This window comes from Ctenopharyngodon idella, chromosome 24 (assembly GCF_019924925.1).
Source record: "Ctenopharyngodon idella isolate HZGC_01 chromosome 24, HZGC01, whole genome shotgun sequence".
Taxonomy (NCBI): Eukaryota; Metazoa; Chordata; class Actinopteri; order Cypriniformes; family Xenocyprididae; genus Ctenopharyngodon; species Ctenopharyngodon idella.
The window spans coordinates 18,814,352-18,828,499 of record NC_067243.1 but is presented as its reverse complement, the minus strand read 5'-3'; the positions used below and the strand labels follow the sequence as shown (position 1 = coordinate 18,828,499).

The following is a 14,148-nucleotide window of genomic DNA, read 5'->3' as shown; positions in this document are numbered from 1 at the left end:
TGGTTAGTCCTCAAGTGTTTTTTTGAAACCCGTGACCCTCTGAAAAAGACAAGCCTGCGGACGAGGAAAGGCAACTTAGTGCCTGGAAAATGGTTGATCAGGTTGTTAAAATACTCCAACATGTCTGAAGTGTCTGTAAGAGAGTCCCGTGAGTCCGTCATTGGTCCGGTGTGTACAGTTCGTTTTCTATATTTGGTGTCGGAGCTCTTGATCGCAGATGAACTCACTTTGTGTTCACAGTCAGAGAAATGCCCACGAAATTTGATTGAGAAGACCCTTCAAAAAAAAAAAAAAAAAAGCTTTTGAGCGTTTGAGCTCTGTCAGAAGTCTGTTGAGAGCGAAGTCTTTCTTTCTCTTCCTTATATGAATTATTTGCCACAACAGGAACTGGCAGACTTGCTGAAACATGTTGCCTAAAGCTTGCTCTGCTCTGCTGTAGCAGGTAATTCAGAGTGCCGCTGCTGTAGGCACAGCCAAGGTTGCAGTAACAGTATTAAAGGGTTAGTTCACCCCAAAATGAAAATTCTGTCATTAATTACTCACCCTCATGTCATTACAAACCCATAAGACTTTTGGGTAACACTTTCTATGAAGACCATGCTTATAATGAATAATAGCCCCATTTATACTTATTTATAAGTAAGTATTACTATTCTATAAATATATGTATAAAGACTCATTAAGACCTATACTGTATTATAAGAACGGTTATAGTTACATTTATATTATTTTTAAATGTATTTATAAGCCATGCATTTGCTTTTTCAATGCACATGGTCATAATGCATTATCAACTGATTTATATGATCAAGTATAAAATAGTTCCAGAGACACTTGTTTGCTGTACCAGTTAGTTATTAATAAGTATGTCTTTAACGGCTAATGTTTGGATTAGAGGTTATGAATGGTAATTTTGATTTGTTAATTCTATTGTAATAGAATTAACATTATTTTTATTACAGGAATTTTTGTTCATTAGTTACACTCACAAGTAAACAACTTAAAATGTATAATGAGCACATCTTCATGATTTCTTAAGGAAAATTGCATCCTGTGTTTTCACTTTACTTAAAGCCATCAATGATGCATTCATGGAGATTAGTCATTTTATGTACTGAAAAAAAATGAATTCACTTAAAAAATACAAATAAAGTTACATTTATCTGATTAGTCCACACAACAAGAACATCATTCAACATTAATAAAGGTTTATTGTGAATAAATATATCTTATGTAAACAGGGACACACATATAATCCTGAAAATAGTATATGTTTGAAAAAAAAAAAAAAACTTATTTGGTGATATTTTAGATACAAATGTCATGTTGGTTAACACGAACATGTGAAATTGGCTATGTAATAATGAAAAATTATTAAAAATAGTATGTTAATCTTCAAAAAAAAAAAAAACATTTTATCATATATCATGTTAAAAAGAACACTTCAATTAATAATTTTAAGCTTTGGAAACACACTTTGGGACTTTTTTTTTTTTTTTTTGTGCCTTATGCATCTGATCAAACGTTGCGGACCCAAATGGCACCCGTTTCGTAGAATGACTCTTAAAACTTAGGTTCGGTAACACTTTACTTAAAGCCTTTATATATAGCCTATGCATTAAATGTTAAGTTTTGAATTTGTTACATTTTATAGGCTACATTTTGTTTGTTTGGCAGCTTTACATTGTGATCCCATACTGAAGACAGGTTAAAACCGGAAATCAAAAAGGTTAACATCGCCGCTAACAACATCTCGGTTAACATCAATTCGGCTACATCATCTCGGCAAACATCATTCGGATACAACATTTCATTTAACTTCGGCTTCAACATCTCGGGTAACATCAGTTCGGCTACAACATTTCAGGCCAAAAATTTCGGTAAAAAAAAAAGTCAATAAATATGGTAGCCCAGATGGATTTGAATGTCATTTTATTCTCAGAAAAACCGAAGAAACCATATACAGCATGGACACAGTTACTTTCAACTTCAGTGTTAAAGTGGAAGTGGATATAACGAATGATGGGCGTGGACTTCAGTGGAGGATAAGCACTGCCCTTAACTCTCCAACTCAGTTCCGTCTGAGCACCATCTTCTACGTGCTTCGGCGTGTTTGGCAGTGGATGCGCATCTGAAGAGCTCTCTGAACACATTTGACAGAGGACAATCTGAGAGCTCTATCATCATCATCATCACCCCATACAGAGTTGTGATAACTGAACAAAGATGTGGCAGCAGAGATATTTCCTTCCATTCATCCACGATCCATCCTCAGTGAGTCTGACGATATGGGACTATTGACGGTGAAATCTGCAAAGTGGATCGACAGACAATCTGCCACTTTGACCAAGACGAGAAACCCACGGCTGATTTTATCCTATCTTCTGGACTTTCACAACCTCGTCCGAGTCGTCCCGGGCACTATGATTCTGTAAAACCATTCAGTTGTTAATCCCATGTTTTGTGGCTCTTAGACGATGATGTGATTGAGTTTTTAGCATGACTTTTACAAAGATGTATATAGGTTATTCTTTAATAAAAGATCATAAAGTTCTGCATTTGTCAGCGATTTATTTTCAGTTTAAAACGTAGGTTCGGTAACACTTTACTTAAAGCCTTTATATATAGCCTAATGAATTATAAAAGTATTTATAATGCATTAATTATGCCTTGTAATACACCTTAATGCATTGTGTTCTCATGAATAATTGTGAACAGTTATAATACATTATAATAAATACGCCTTTGGAAAGTATAATGCAAAAAACATGACAAACAACCATTTGCAGATGTAACAAGGAATCTGCAAATATCATAATGCACTTTAACTTTTGTTACAATTATGTATGAAAAGATATGATGAATTATAACGTACATTATGTATACCTTTATAATGCATAAAGGCTAAAAATGTCTTGTTGGTGTTAACAAGCGGTAACAAGTGTCATCAAAATTTCTTTCTTTAAAATAAAGTGATGTATCATCATGATATAGCAATGGATAAGAAAAATATCCTCTCCCCTTTGTGTTCCGTCGCTATAGGAAAACAAGCTGTACCTTGAGGGAAAATGGAAAATGTGTACTTTGAATGCGATGTAAATCGCTTGAATAAATGCGTTTGCCAAATGTAAACATGTAAATGTTTAAACGTACATAAATTGACATAGCTCATGGCCCTTACTAACATTAAGCAAATAGGCCTACAATCTGTCTTTGTCTATTAATTGTCTTCAATATGCTGAAATACTAAATAACGCATATATGATTCTAATACACGATCATCATCATTTATTAACTGACTGAAAATGTTACCCTGTTAAAGAACGACCTCTGATGAGCGGTTGTCAGAACAGACCTCAATTCCCATACAATATTGAACATTTTTGGGAGCACTTGCCAAACAACTCCATCGGCTTACAAGTCAACTCCGTCAGACATGAAACCTAATGAATTTGACGTCTGACAGAGTTGACAAAATTGAATATTTTGACAAAATGTAATATATATATAATATATTTTTTAATCCCGCAACTAACGACAGAAATTATTAGCCTCCACTGGGAAGATGGTGTTGACTGTGACCACAGAGACTTCAACGTTGTTTGTTTAAAATATAAAGAAAGATAAATTACAGGACTGTGTGTCCTTCTGGGGATTTTACAGATTTAAAGTTCAACATGACATTGCCTGATGTTTTAGGGATTTTAAAAAAAATATGACAATCTTGTCAGTTGATGCAAAGTGAGGACATAACTTTGATAGGCATTTTTAATGGAATATAATTTAAGATTGACTTTATGTATAAGCATCTCTGCCTTTCAGTTTAAATGTTTAGTTTTGAATTTGTTCCATTTTATAGGCTACATTTTGTTTGTTTGGCAGCTTTACATTGTGATCCCATACTGAAGTCAGGTTAAAACCGGAAATCAAAAAGGTTAACATCGCCGCTAACAACACTACGTCTGCAACATCTCGGCTAACATCAATTCAGCTACATCATCTCGGCAAGCATCATTCGGATACAACATTTCATTTAACTTCGGCTACAACATCTCGGCTAACATCACTTCGGCTACAACATTTCGAGCCAAAAATTTCGGTAAAAAAAAAAGTCAATAAACATGGTAGCCCAGATTGATTTTAAAAATCTTTTATTATGGTATTCTTACAGGAGACTGACTGAAAATTCAATCACCGATAAGTGATGGAGAGTCACAAAACTCCAGGATATGTGATAAATGTTGGTCCATAAGGCAAAGCACAGATTCGGTCAATCTCCACTTGTGTCAGAGCGGCTATGTCACTGTTCAAAGAGTCCTTGTGTGAACACAACACACAGAGGGGACGAGGCACAAAAAGCAGCAGGTACGGCTAATCCAGTGTGCTGATTTAAGGCCCCTCCTCTTGGCAGCACGAGTGCTGTGACGGTCGGTGATTAAACACATACTAGATCTGTTCCGCCACTCCCTATACACAAATCAAGCAGTCTGCGGAAGGCACCAACTACCAATGTGGGCACCATCGGCGCAAAAACCACACCCCCTGAAAGTGATTGTGAATTTGAATGCAATGTCAACGAGAGACACTGCCTGGCCAGAAAGCGGTTCTGTGTAGGGCAGATATTTGACCAGTTGCAGCCCTGCACAGTTCATTGTGGCGCCTGAGAAAAGGTTCTTCGAGTTGTAACAACTGAGCTTGTTAAGCACTTGCGGGCATTTATTCATGTCACATTTGTTCCCATCTGTAGGCTGAGCTGTACTGGCAGGTTGAGCTGTCTAAAGGAATAAAATGTCACTTTAACATAATATTTTTATGCTAACCTAATTAATTAAATCATTTGTACTTGTTCTCTTTTTCCACAATGTTTTTTGTGAACGGTGTTTTTTTTTTGTTTTTTTTGTATCTAAAGTAAAAAGATGTATAAAGTAAGAAAACTGAAAATAAATTCATGAGAAGTTCACAAATGTAAATATTTTTTTAAAGCACACATCAATTTAACAGAATTACAAATAAAACTAGTAATAAAATGTTATGAATGTAGGTCACAAAAGTAAATAATAAAGGCACAGGCTCAGGCACTGTAAAGGTTTCAGAGTCCAGTGTCACCTAGTCCTTAGATAACAGTCACGGTAGTGTGTCAGCCCAAAGATGTAAGCTTCTCGGGTAAAGTAGTGTATCAGCTCGAAGATGTAGGAAGCTTTTCAGGTAAAGAAGTATGTCAGCTCGAAGATGTAGGGAACGTTCAGGTAAATAGTCAGGACTTGAGCATTTTTGGGATCGTGTGCAGCCATGTCCAGTCCAGAAACCAGCCTTTTCATGCAGTGCAGTGTCAAGTATTCATTAGAGAATACAGCCGTCAACTCGATAGTGTTTCATAGATGGATGTGCTTCTTGGTGATTGAGTTCGCAAGCTCTTCTCTGTCCAAAATTATTTTATGTGATTCAGTAGCCATTGGTAAACAAGCTGAAGCACATTCCTAAATAATGCTCCCCTCATCAGCTTCCCTCCCGCAATGTATTGGAAAGTTAATAACACAGTTTTAAGTATTATTCACATTAATTTGGTACATGCTCACTGGTGTAGTTTCAACAGGCATTTCCACTCAAGATAAACAGATTTGTTTTAGGTTTTTTATATCAGACAACTGACTTCACAAGCTGTTACAGGTCAGAGTCCAGTGTCGTCTAGTCCTTAGATAACAATCACGGTAATGTGTCAGCCCAAAGATGTAGGAAACTTCTCTGGTAAAGTTGTGTGTCAGACCGAAGATGTAGGAAACTTTCTCTGCTAATTTTTCGGGGTCACCAATCCCGAAAATTCAGCTGAGAAGTTTGGTGATCCCGAAAAATTAGCAGAAAAAATGTCCTACATCTTCGGGCTGACACACTACTTTACTTCAACGAATAGACACAACTGAACAAAAACATTGTATTTTATAACATGAAGTCAGTTATAAAAAATATTAATAAACTTACTGTAATCAGTTTAATTCCTAATGTTCCCATCTACAGTAAGTGAGCATAGGCTATGTATTTTACACCAAGGAAAGCACAATGAAGCACACTGCGTGCGCAAGTATGAGATTTATTCTTGGTTACAATTGTAACTGGTAGGAAACTACAATGAAAATCTCTTCAGTTTGCTCATTAATACTCATAAAATTGCAAACAGTAACAAATTATACATTTAGGTAGGTGCATTATAAACCAAGAAAAAAATGCATAGGCTACTTTTAAATTTACCTTATTTTTCACAAAACAACACTAAATTATGCATTTTTTAAATGTGACTCAGTCATTTACCTGTTTAAAACGAGTCTCTTTTTTCTTCCTTCATTTACAATTGCTGATGTTGAAACTTTCTGTTAAATTACTCAAATCACAGGTTTGTCCATAGTCAAGAATGTGCATCATTAGTTTTCAAGTGTTTTTTGGAAACATGATCCTCGAGAATTTCCAGTAGCAGCTGAGGAAAAGGCATCTTTGTGTTGGACAACATGAGATCGGTAAGTGGTTGTTGATATTCTCCATCAACACGTCTGAAGTGTGAGTGTTTAGTGTCCGTCAAGTTCATAATTGATTCAGTGTCTACTCCCTTCATGTTCACAGTCAGAAGAATATGCCTTGTGAGCGGTTATCCCGGAAAGCGATTGAGGGGACCCCTCCAAGGAATTGTGGTGTCTTTCTTTCTCTTCCTCATATGAATCTTTGAGCTCCAGCAGGAACATGTTGAAACATTTGCCAGAAGCTTGTGTTGTGCTCAGTTGTAGAAGGTGAGTCAGTGCCCCGCCTAAAATCAGGGGTCGGCGTAACTATTTTGGGGTTAGCCTGGGAGTTCATCCAGAGTCCCCGAAACAAGATGTCAAATGAATGTGTCAGTTAAAAGAGACATTGAAAATGTGCAGTGTTGGGGGTTCTCCAGGACCAGGATTGGGAAACACTGCCTTAACTCATCAAAACAAGCAAATAATAAGCAAGTGTTTTTTAGTTATAGAAGATACATCTAATTTTTTAGGTCACTTTAGTTTAAGTTGAAATGACTAGATTGTACTTAAAGGGTTGGTTCACCAAAAAATTAAAATTCTGTCATTAATTACTCACCCTCGCATCGTTCCAAACCCGTAAGACTTTTCATTCATCTTCGGAACACAAATGAATTTCTGAAGAGACACGATTGCTTTACGATTGAGTATCTTCAGAAATTTTGAACTAAACCACGATTTAGAAGTATTTAATTTGCACGCAGTTTTTCTTTATCGCACTAAGCCTAATATTTTCTTACGCAATATAAATGTGTGTTATAATAGGCTATATGAAAATATACAACTTCTCAAGAAGTCAGTCATTTTTGGGTATGCTTGGCATAAAAAGTTTAAAAAGATGCATTGGGGCACCATTTCATGGTAGGGCTGAGCCTTGACAAAAATGTCAAAATAGATTTTACATGCATTAAGATTTGACTGCATAAAGCAATGTAAATGCAGAACAGTAGATTAACAGAAAAATATTTAGTTTGTCGCATCATTTTTTTTTAATAATGTTGCAATTAGCCTATTGCATTTGCACTCTCCTAGAGCACCCTCACTTATTTCAGAAGAACCCTCATTGATTTAAATCTGAAACCACCCGGTTAAACATAGTGGTGCCGATTTGTGAATGAATTACCCTAGAGGCGGTTCTTTGGTATGAATTATTCAAAGGGGTTCGCCATTCAGTCTGAATCATTTGGACAGGTTCCATTTGTAGGTGACTGGAACACAGAGAACAAACCAGAGAGCTGTATGAAGTGGATGCACCTTGTGAACGACTTACAGGTAAACACGTTTTATGACCTAAAGAGAATCAAACCACTAACTACATTAACTATTTACTTTTTACTGGTTATGCATGTTTATGAATCCTATAGCATGCACTTTGCATAACTGTTGTTTATGTAGATTTGATTCTTTAGTTTAAAAAAAAAAAAACAATGACTTTTTTTTTGTAATAACTTGAAAAAATCAGTGGGTTTAGGCAAAATGTAGACCTTTGGTCGGTTAACATGGTCGGTTAACATAGCTGTGTCAGCAAGTTTGTAACTTATAGGTCAATGACATGATGCTCATTTTTTGTCAGGATCTTCATTTCTTAATAAATTAAAAATAAAATTATACTGATATTTTTTGGAGTAAAGTAAAAAAAAAAAAAAAAGTCAAGGTGGCTTCATTTGATATCATAAAGGGGAAAGGCCTTTTTAAAAGGATGAATATGGCTTCTACTTGGGCATAATCTTTTCTTATTATTTCTCAAGAAAAAAATATTGCAAACAAAGCAAAACTTTGATCTGCAAAATCAAAATAATACTTTGTGCTTGATGGTTACACCACATGATATGCAGTAAAGTCAGTAACTTTCAACTTTTGTTGAAAATGGTATAAAAGGCCTATTTTTAAAACCATATGAAACCAATATGAATACAAAACAGTATATTTCTTAGAAGAAAAAGTACAGTTTATAGAACCCAAAGCATTCTGTCAAGCATTTCATTTATTGAACCTTTTAAGGGTTCCCATAATTTGATGTATTTAGTTTTAATTTAATAAATCATTATTAATTTTAACTGAATGAATTAAGAAGCTCATAAACATACTTCATCACTAGAAAAAAAAAAAAATAAACATGAAAAATCATTAAACATAAAAGTATTATGCAATCATTTAAGACATTTCTTCTTATATAGAGATTTTTGGCATAAAGGGTTCTTTAAAACGGAGCCTAAAACCTGAACCCCACTGAACCTTTAGATGTATATAAGAACTTGGCACATGCTTAGTCTAGATTTTTTTTTAAAAATATTTACTTTATCTTGGACACTCTCGTCACTGACATATAGTACTGCTGGCTATTACAAAAAAGTATGAATAAAATGCATGCTAATTTAATTGATAATATAGTAGTTCTACTATCATCCTTCATGGCAAATGTACTGTATGTCCTTTGCCAAACAGGAAGAAAGCATTATGTGGCAGTTCTCTAAAAAGCAGCAGGGGAGAAGAAAGAGACATGAGTCACATGACACAGAAAACAAATTACTTATTAGGTTAATATGCAATGCTGTTTGCATTAGTGTTAACTTGACTTTGTAAATCTCTCAGCTGGGTTCAATCTCAGGGATCTAATCTACTGTGCTGTTCAGTCATCAGTAGGGGTCGTCATATCCCTTCTTTTCCCCAATTTATTACAGAACTAATGCCTCCCAATGCTTTTTCTCATTTACAATAAAGTTAGGGTTGAGGTAATCAAAAAAGTGTTGGTTGGGATAGGTTTGGGGATTCTCGCAGTATTAGCAATTTATATTTGCAATGTGGCCTATAATCGTGGTAGAAATACATGAAATGCACAAAATTTTTCAAGGACTTCGCACCCCACTTTGGGGTCGTTTTGAAAAACCTTACTATGGCTCAGCTAACATTTTAGAGCTGGAGCCAACCTTGAGACATCAGAATGGTTTTAATTGTTGTTCTGTTTATATAATACTTTGTTCTTGATTGGTGATTTATTTTATTTTATAAAATATTATAGTTGTATCCTGTCATTGCTGGACTAACAAAAGAAAAAGCAAGTGACCTGTGGAAAAAGACATAGTTTCTTATGAGTGTTCAAATCAATTGAATTATTTTAGATTTTGATAATAGCCGCAAAATCAGTGAAAGACCCAGCCAGTCTGTGTGAGAGAGGCAATCTGTATGAGCTGTTGACAACTGCATTGAGGATTTTATAATGATTAATTCAATGTCTATGGTAGTTCATCTTCTTTTTTTCATTTAATTTTTTTTAACTGTTTGGACAATTAATTTAGTATAAAGATGCCAAACACCAACAACAATAGCAACAAAGTACAAGTATTTTATTGCATGAATTCACAGAGTTTTTGTAAAAAGAATCACAACATAAAGTTGTGTTTAAGCATAAAAACACACATATTTGTGTGTTACTGTACAGTGCATCAGGAAAGTATTAACAGCACTTCACTTTTTCCATATTTTATGTTACAGCCTTATTCCAATGTTTTCCTCAAAATTCTACGAACAATACCCCACAATGACAACGTGAAAGAAGTTTGTTTGAAATCTTTGCAAATTTATTAAAAATAAAAAAACTAAAAAAATCACATGTACATAAGTATTCACAGCCTTTGCTCAGTACTTTGTTGAAGCACCTTTGGCTCCAATTACAGCCTCAAGCCTTATTAAATATGATGCTACAAGCTTGGCACACCTATTTTTGGGCAGTTTCTCCCATTCTTCTTTGCAGAACCTCTCAAGTTCCATCAGGTTGGATGGGGAGCGTCGGTGCACAGCCATTTTCAGATCTCTCTAGAGATGTTCAATCGGGTTCAAGTCGGGGCTCTAACTGGGCCACTCAAGGACATTCACAGAGTTGTCCCGTAGCCACTCCTTTATGTTGGCTGTGTGCTTAGGGTCGTTGTCCTGTTGGAAGATGAACCTTTGCCCCAGTCTGAGGTCCAGAGCGCTCTGGAGCAGATTTTCATCAAGGATGTCTCTGTACATTCACTCATAAAAATGATTTTTTGATGCTGTTCACTTTATTTAAACAACTTATTTTGATTCAACACCATTGTATCAGGTTTCTGGTTCAAATGTAATTGCTTCATGTTAAATTGACTTGAAACAATTACTTTTTGACTTAACTCGATGCTTTCATATTAAAATAACATGTTTCAATCAAGTAAATTCAACCAGGACTCAATCAAACAGGACTTTCACTTCCCATCATGCTTTGCAAAGGGGCTGATCTGGGAGAGTAAATGTTGAAATAAAGTGTTATTTTAAGCAGTTTTTAGCAAGATGAGAAAATGGAGCGACTTTTTAATGTTTACTTACTATTATGTTGGTATTTAAAAGTTTCTGTTATGTTAATAGTTTTGGGGTTACCATTGTAGTGAAGTGTTGAGCTTGTGCTTGGGCTGGGGACCTGCTAACAAAAATTCAAATTACTTTAATAACAAGGTATTCACTATGGTAGTACTCTGGGTTGCGTTTCCCAAAAGTATCGTGACCCTAAGTTGATTGTAGCTCCGTTGCTACGGTCTAGCTTACGCTTATGATGCTTTTGGGAAATGCTGCCCTGGATGAAACCAGTTTTACTTCTAGATCGCCAACACAGAACATCACAAAAGTTATGTAAATCACAAGACTAAACAAGAAGCATTAATTGTAGGATTATTTGTATAATTCAATTAATATGAAAACTAAAACCATTCATTCAAGTAAAATGAACACAATGGATTCTAGTTTGTTTAACATGGTTGATTCTATTGGGTTTTACTTGTTTCAGTCATGTGGAACCACTGTCCATGATTGAATTGAGTTGGTTGGACATAACTATTTTACATAGATTCTTCCTTAGTCAGTTGTGTTGTCACAGCACAAGGATATTGCATAGATTAAAAATAAACCTTTAATGTTTATAAAAACTAAGTTGGTTGTGTGGAACCACTGTCCATAATTGACTTGAGCTAGTTTAAAGTATCATTTTTTTGAGTGTTGCTGCATTCATCTTTCCCTCGATCCTGACTAGTCTCCCAGTTCCTGCCGCTGAAAAACATCCCCACAGCATGATGCTGCCACCACCATGCTTCACTGTAGGGATAGTAATGGCCAGGTGATGAGCGGTGCCTGGTTTCCTCCAGACATGACGCTTGCTATTCAGGCCAAAGAGTTCAATCTTTGTTTCATCAGACCAGAGAATTTTATTTATCATGGTCTGAGAGTCCTTCAGGTGCCTTTTGGCAAACTCCAGACGGGCTGTCATGTTCCTTGACATGGAGCGGCTTCCATCTGGCCACTCTACCATACAGGCCTGATTGGTGAAGTGCTGTAGAGATGGTTGTTCTTCTGGAAGGCTCTCCTCTCTCCACAGAGAAACACTGGAGCTCTGTCAGAGTGACCATCAGGTTCTTGGTCACCTCCCTGACTAAGGCCCTTCTCCCCTGATCACTCAGTTTGGCCAGGCGGCTCATTCTAGGAAGAGTCCTGGTGGTTCCAAACTTCTTCCATTTGCGGATGATGGAGGCCACTGTGCTTACTGGGACCTTCAATGCTGCAGACATTTATCTGTACCCTTCTGCAGATCTGTGCCTCGATACAATCCTGTCTCGGAGGTCTATAGACAATTCCTTGGACTTCATGGCTTTGTTTTTGCTCTGACATGCACTGTTAACTGTGGGACCTTATATAGACAGGTGTGTGCCTTTCCAAATCATGTCCCATCAACTGAATTTACCACAGGTGGACTCCAATCAAGTTGTAGAAACATCTGAAGGGTGATCACTGGAAACAGGATGCACCTGAGCTCAATTTTGAAGGCTGTGAATACTTATGTACATGTGATTTTTTTTTTCTTTTTTTTTTTTTTATAAATTTGCAAAGATTTCAAACAAACTTCTTTCACATTGTCATTATGAGGTACTGTTTGTAGAATTTTGAGGAAAATAATGAATTAATTCAATCCCTTTTGGAATAAGGCTGTAACATAACAAAATGTGGAAAAAGTGAAGCGCTGTGAATACTTTCCGGATGCGCTGTATGTTTATAAGCATGAGCCAGAAACACATATTCAACATTTTTCCCTTGTCAATTCAAATCAGTTCACATTTTCTGTTCTTTGAACCTGGTGTCTACATAGGAGAGACCAAGTTGACCAAAATGCTAGGGTTATGCAACTTTAGTGAATTTATAAGAGTTCATAGTTACCATAACATTATATTCTGTCACCATCCAAAGACATAAGAACTTTGAAGTTTAAAGTAAATCTCTGAGACATTCACATAGGGGAACTGGGTTGTTAGTACGACTGTACCCCCCTTGGTTTAAATCGCGTTCCGGGGGGCACCACAATACGACCGAAAGGGCACTTTACTATTAGCGATTAAAGGGGCAAGAGCTCAAGTTCCATTTACCTTGGAAGAGGGATGTCGTAGCTGGGAATGACATCACACCCAAATTGACCGCGTTCCAGCACACAAGTCTGAAAACCAAAATGGACGTGTCCAGGCAAACCTTTGTTCTGCTTGCTCTTTCGGAATACAAATGGAATTTTTCACATTTTTCAGCTTATTGAGACTAACAGAAGTGCTAATAAACAATATATTACTACTGTTTCAACTTTGTTGATGTGTCAAGCAGTCATTTTGGATTTTGAAGTCGGGTTGTTGTGGTTCCTCTGAGTTTCCCAGTCAGAACTCTGACTTGATGGTTAGTTCTCTGTTCTGGTCAGTTCTCTGTTCTACTGGGAACTTGGAATTTCTGACTTCCAAGTACAAGTGAATGCAGCATGACTAAATCAGTCTGATCACTCCGATGTAGGAGAGACACAGTGCTGGATGTATGACAGAGTTGATGAGGCATAATGAGCTGCAGGTTCAGTTCATCAGAGATCTTTGAAAACAGTGACGGCATGCACATGCGTATGATGTGTTTAGTCTATAGTCATGTGCCTTTGGCACGAGTGCTCTGTAGAAGAATGCGTATGTGCGCAGGCACGTAGTCTTTCTTTACAAAGTGACATCGCCAACTACTGGCCTGGCGTGCAAAATACATGTTTTCGCGGATCCATGTGAACGGGGATCATTTTGATAGCGTTGTCCTCTAAACAAAATTTTTTTTTGTTTTTTTACATCGTTGTCGTGTAAAAGTACCCTTAGATGTAGGTTGGTGATTGTAAGATATGAAGGTCTGAAAGATATTAAGGTTGTTTCAACAGATCGTTACCTGCTCAGACGGTAATTGTTTCTCAGGAGGACATAAGGTATTTTCAACATTTACAGGGGCTAGTCGGTGACTTTAGCCCTATTCGCACGGGATTAGTATTATCTGGGGACCTCGTAGTACACTATGGGTTCAAATGTACTGTAAGTGGTATCCAAATACAATTTTTCAATACAGAAATAGTATATCAAAAGCACATTTTAGTTCATATTTCATGGTGTCTCAAAATAGCACAGTTGAGTACACTTAGATGTTCTTAAAATTATCTTAAGAGGTACTAAAGAAGAATTTTTACAAAATTAGGGCACAAAAATAGAGCACTTTAAGTACATTATGGAAATGTACGTTGTTCACCTGGGAATATACATAATGGCCATTT

The 14,148-nt window shown here is 36.4% G+C and overlaps 1 protein-coding gene across 1 annotated transcript in view; it reads left to right on the top strand.

Annotated features, from left to right (window-relative positions):
• Positions 1-7,687: 7,687 nt before the first annotated feature.
• acsbg1 (acyl-CoA synthetase bubblegum family member 1) overlaps positions 7,688-14,148 on the top strand; it is a 40,956-nt gene continuing 34,495 nt past the window's right edge. The window contains exon 1 of the mRNA XM_051883816.1: positions 7,688-7,814. The gene's annotated coding sequence lies outside the window, so the exon portion shown is untranslated. The remainder of the gene's footprint in view (positions 7,815-14,148) is intronic.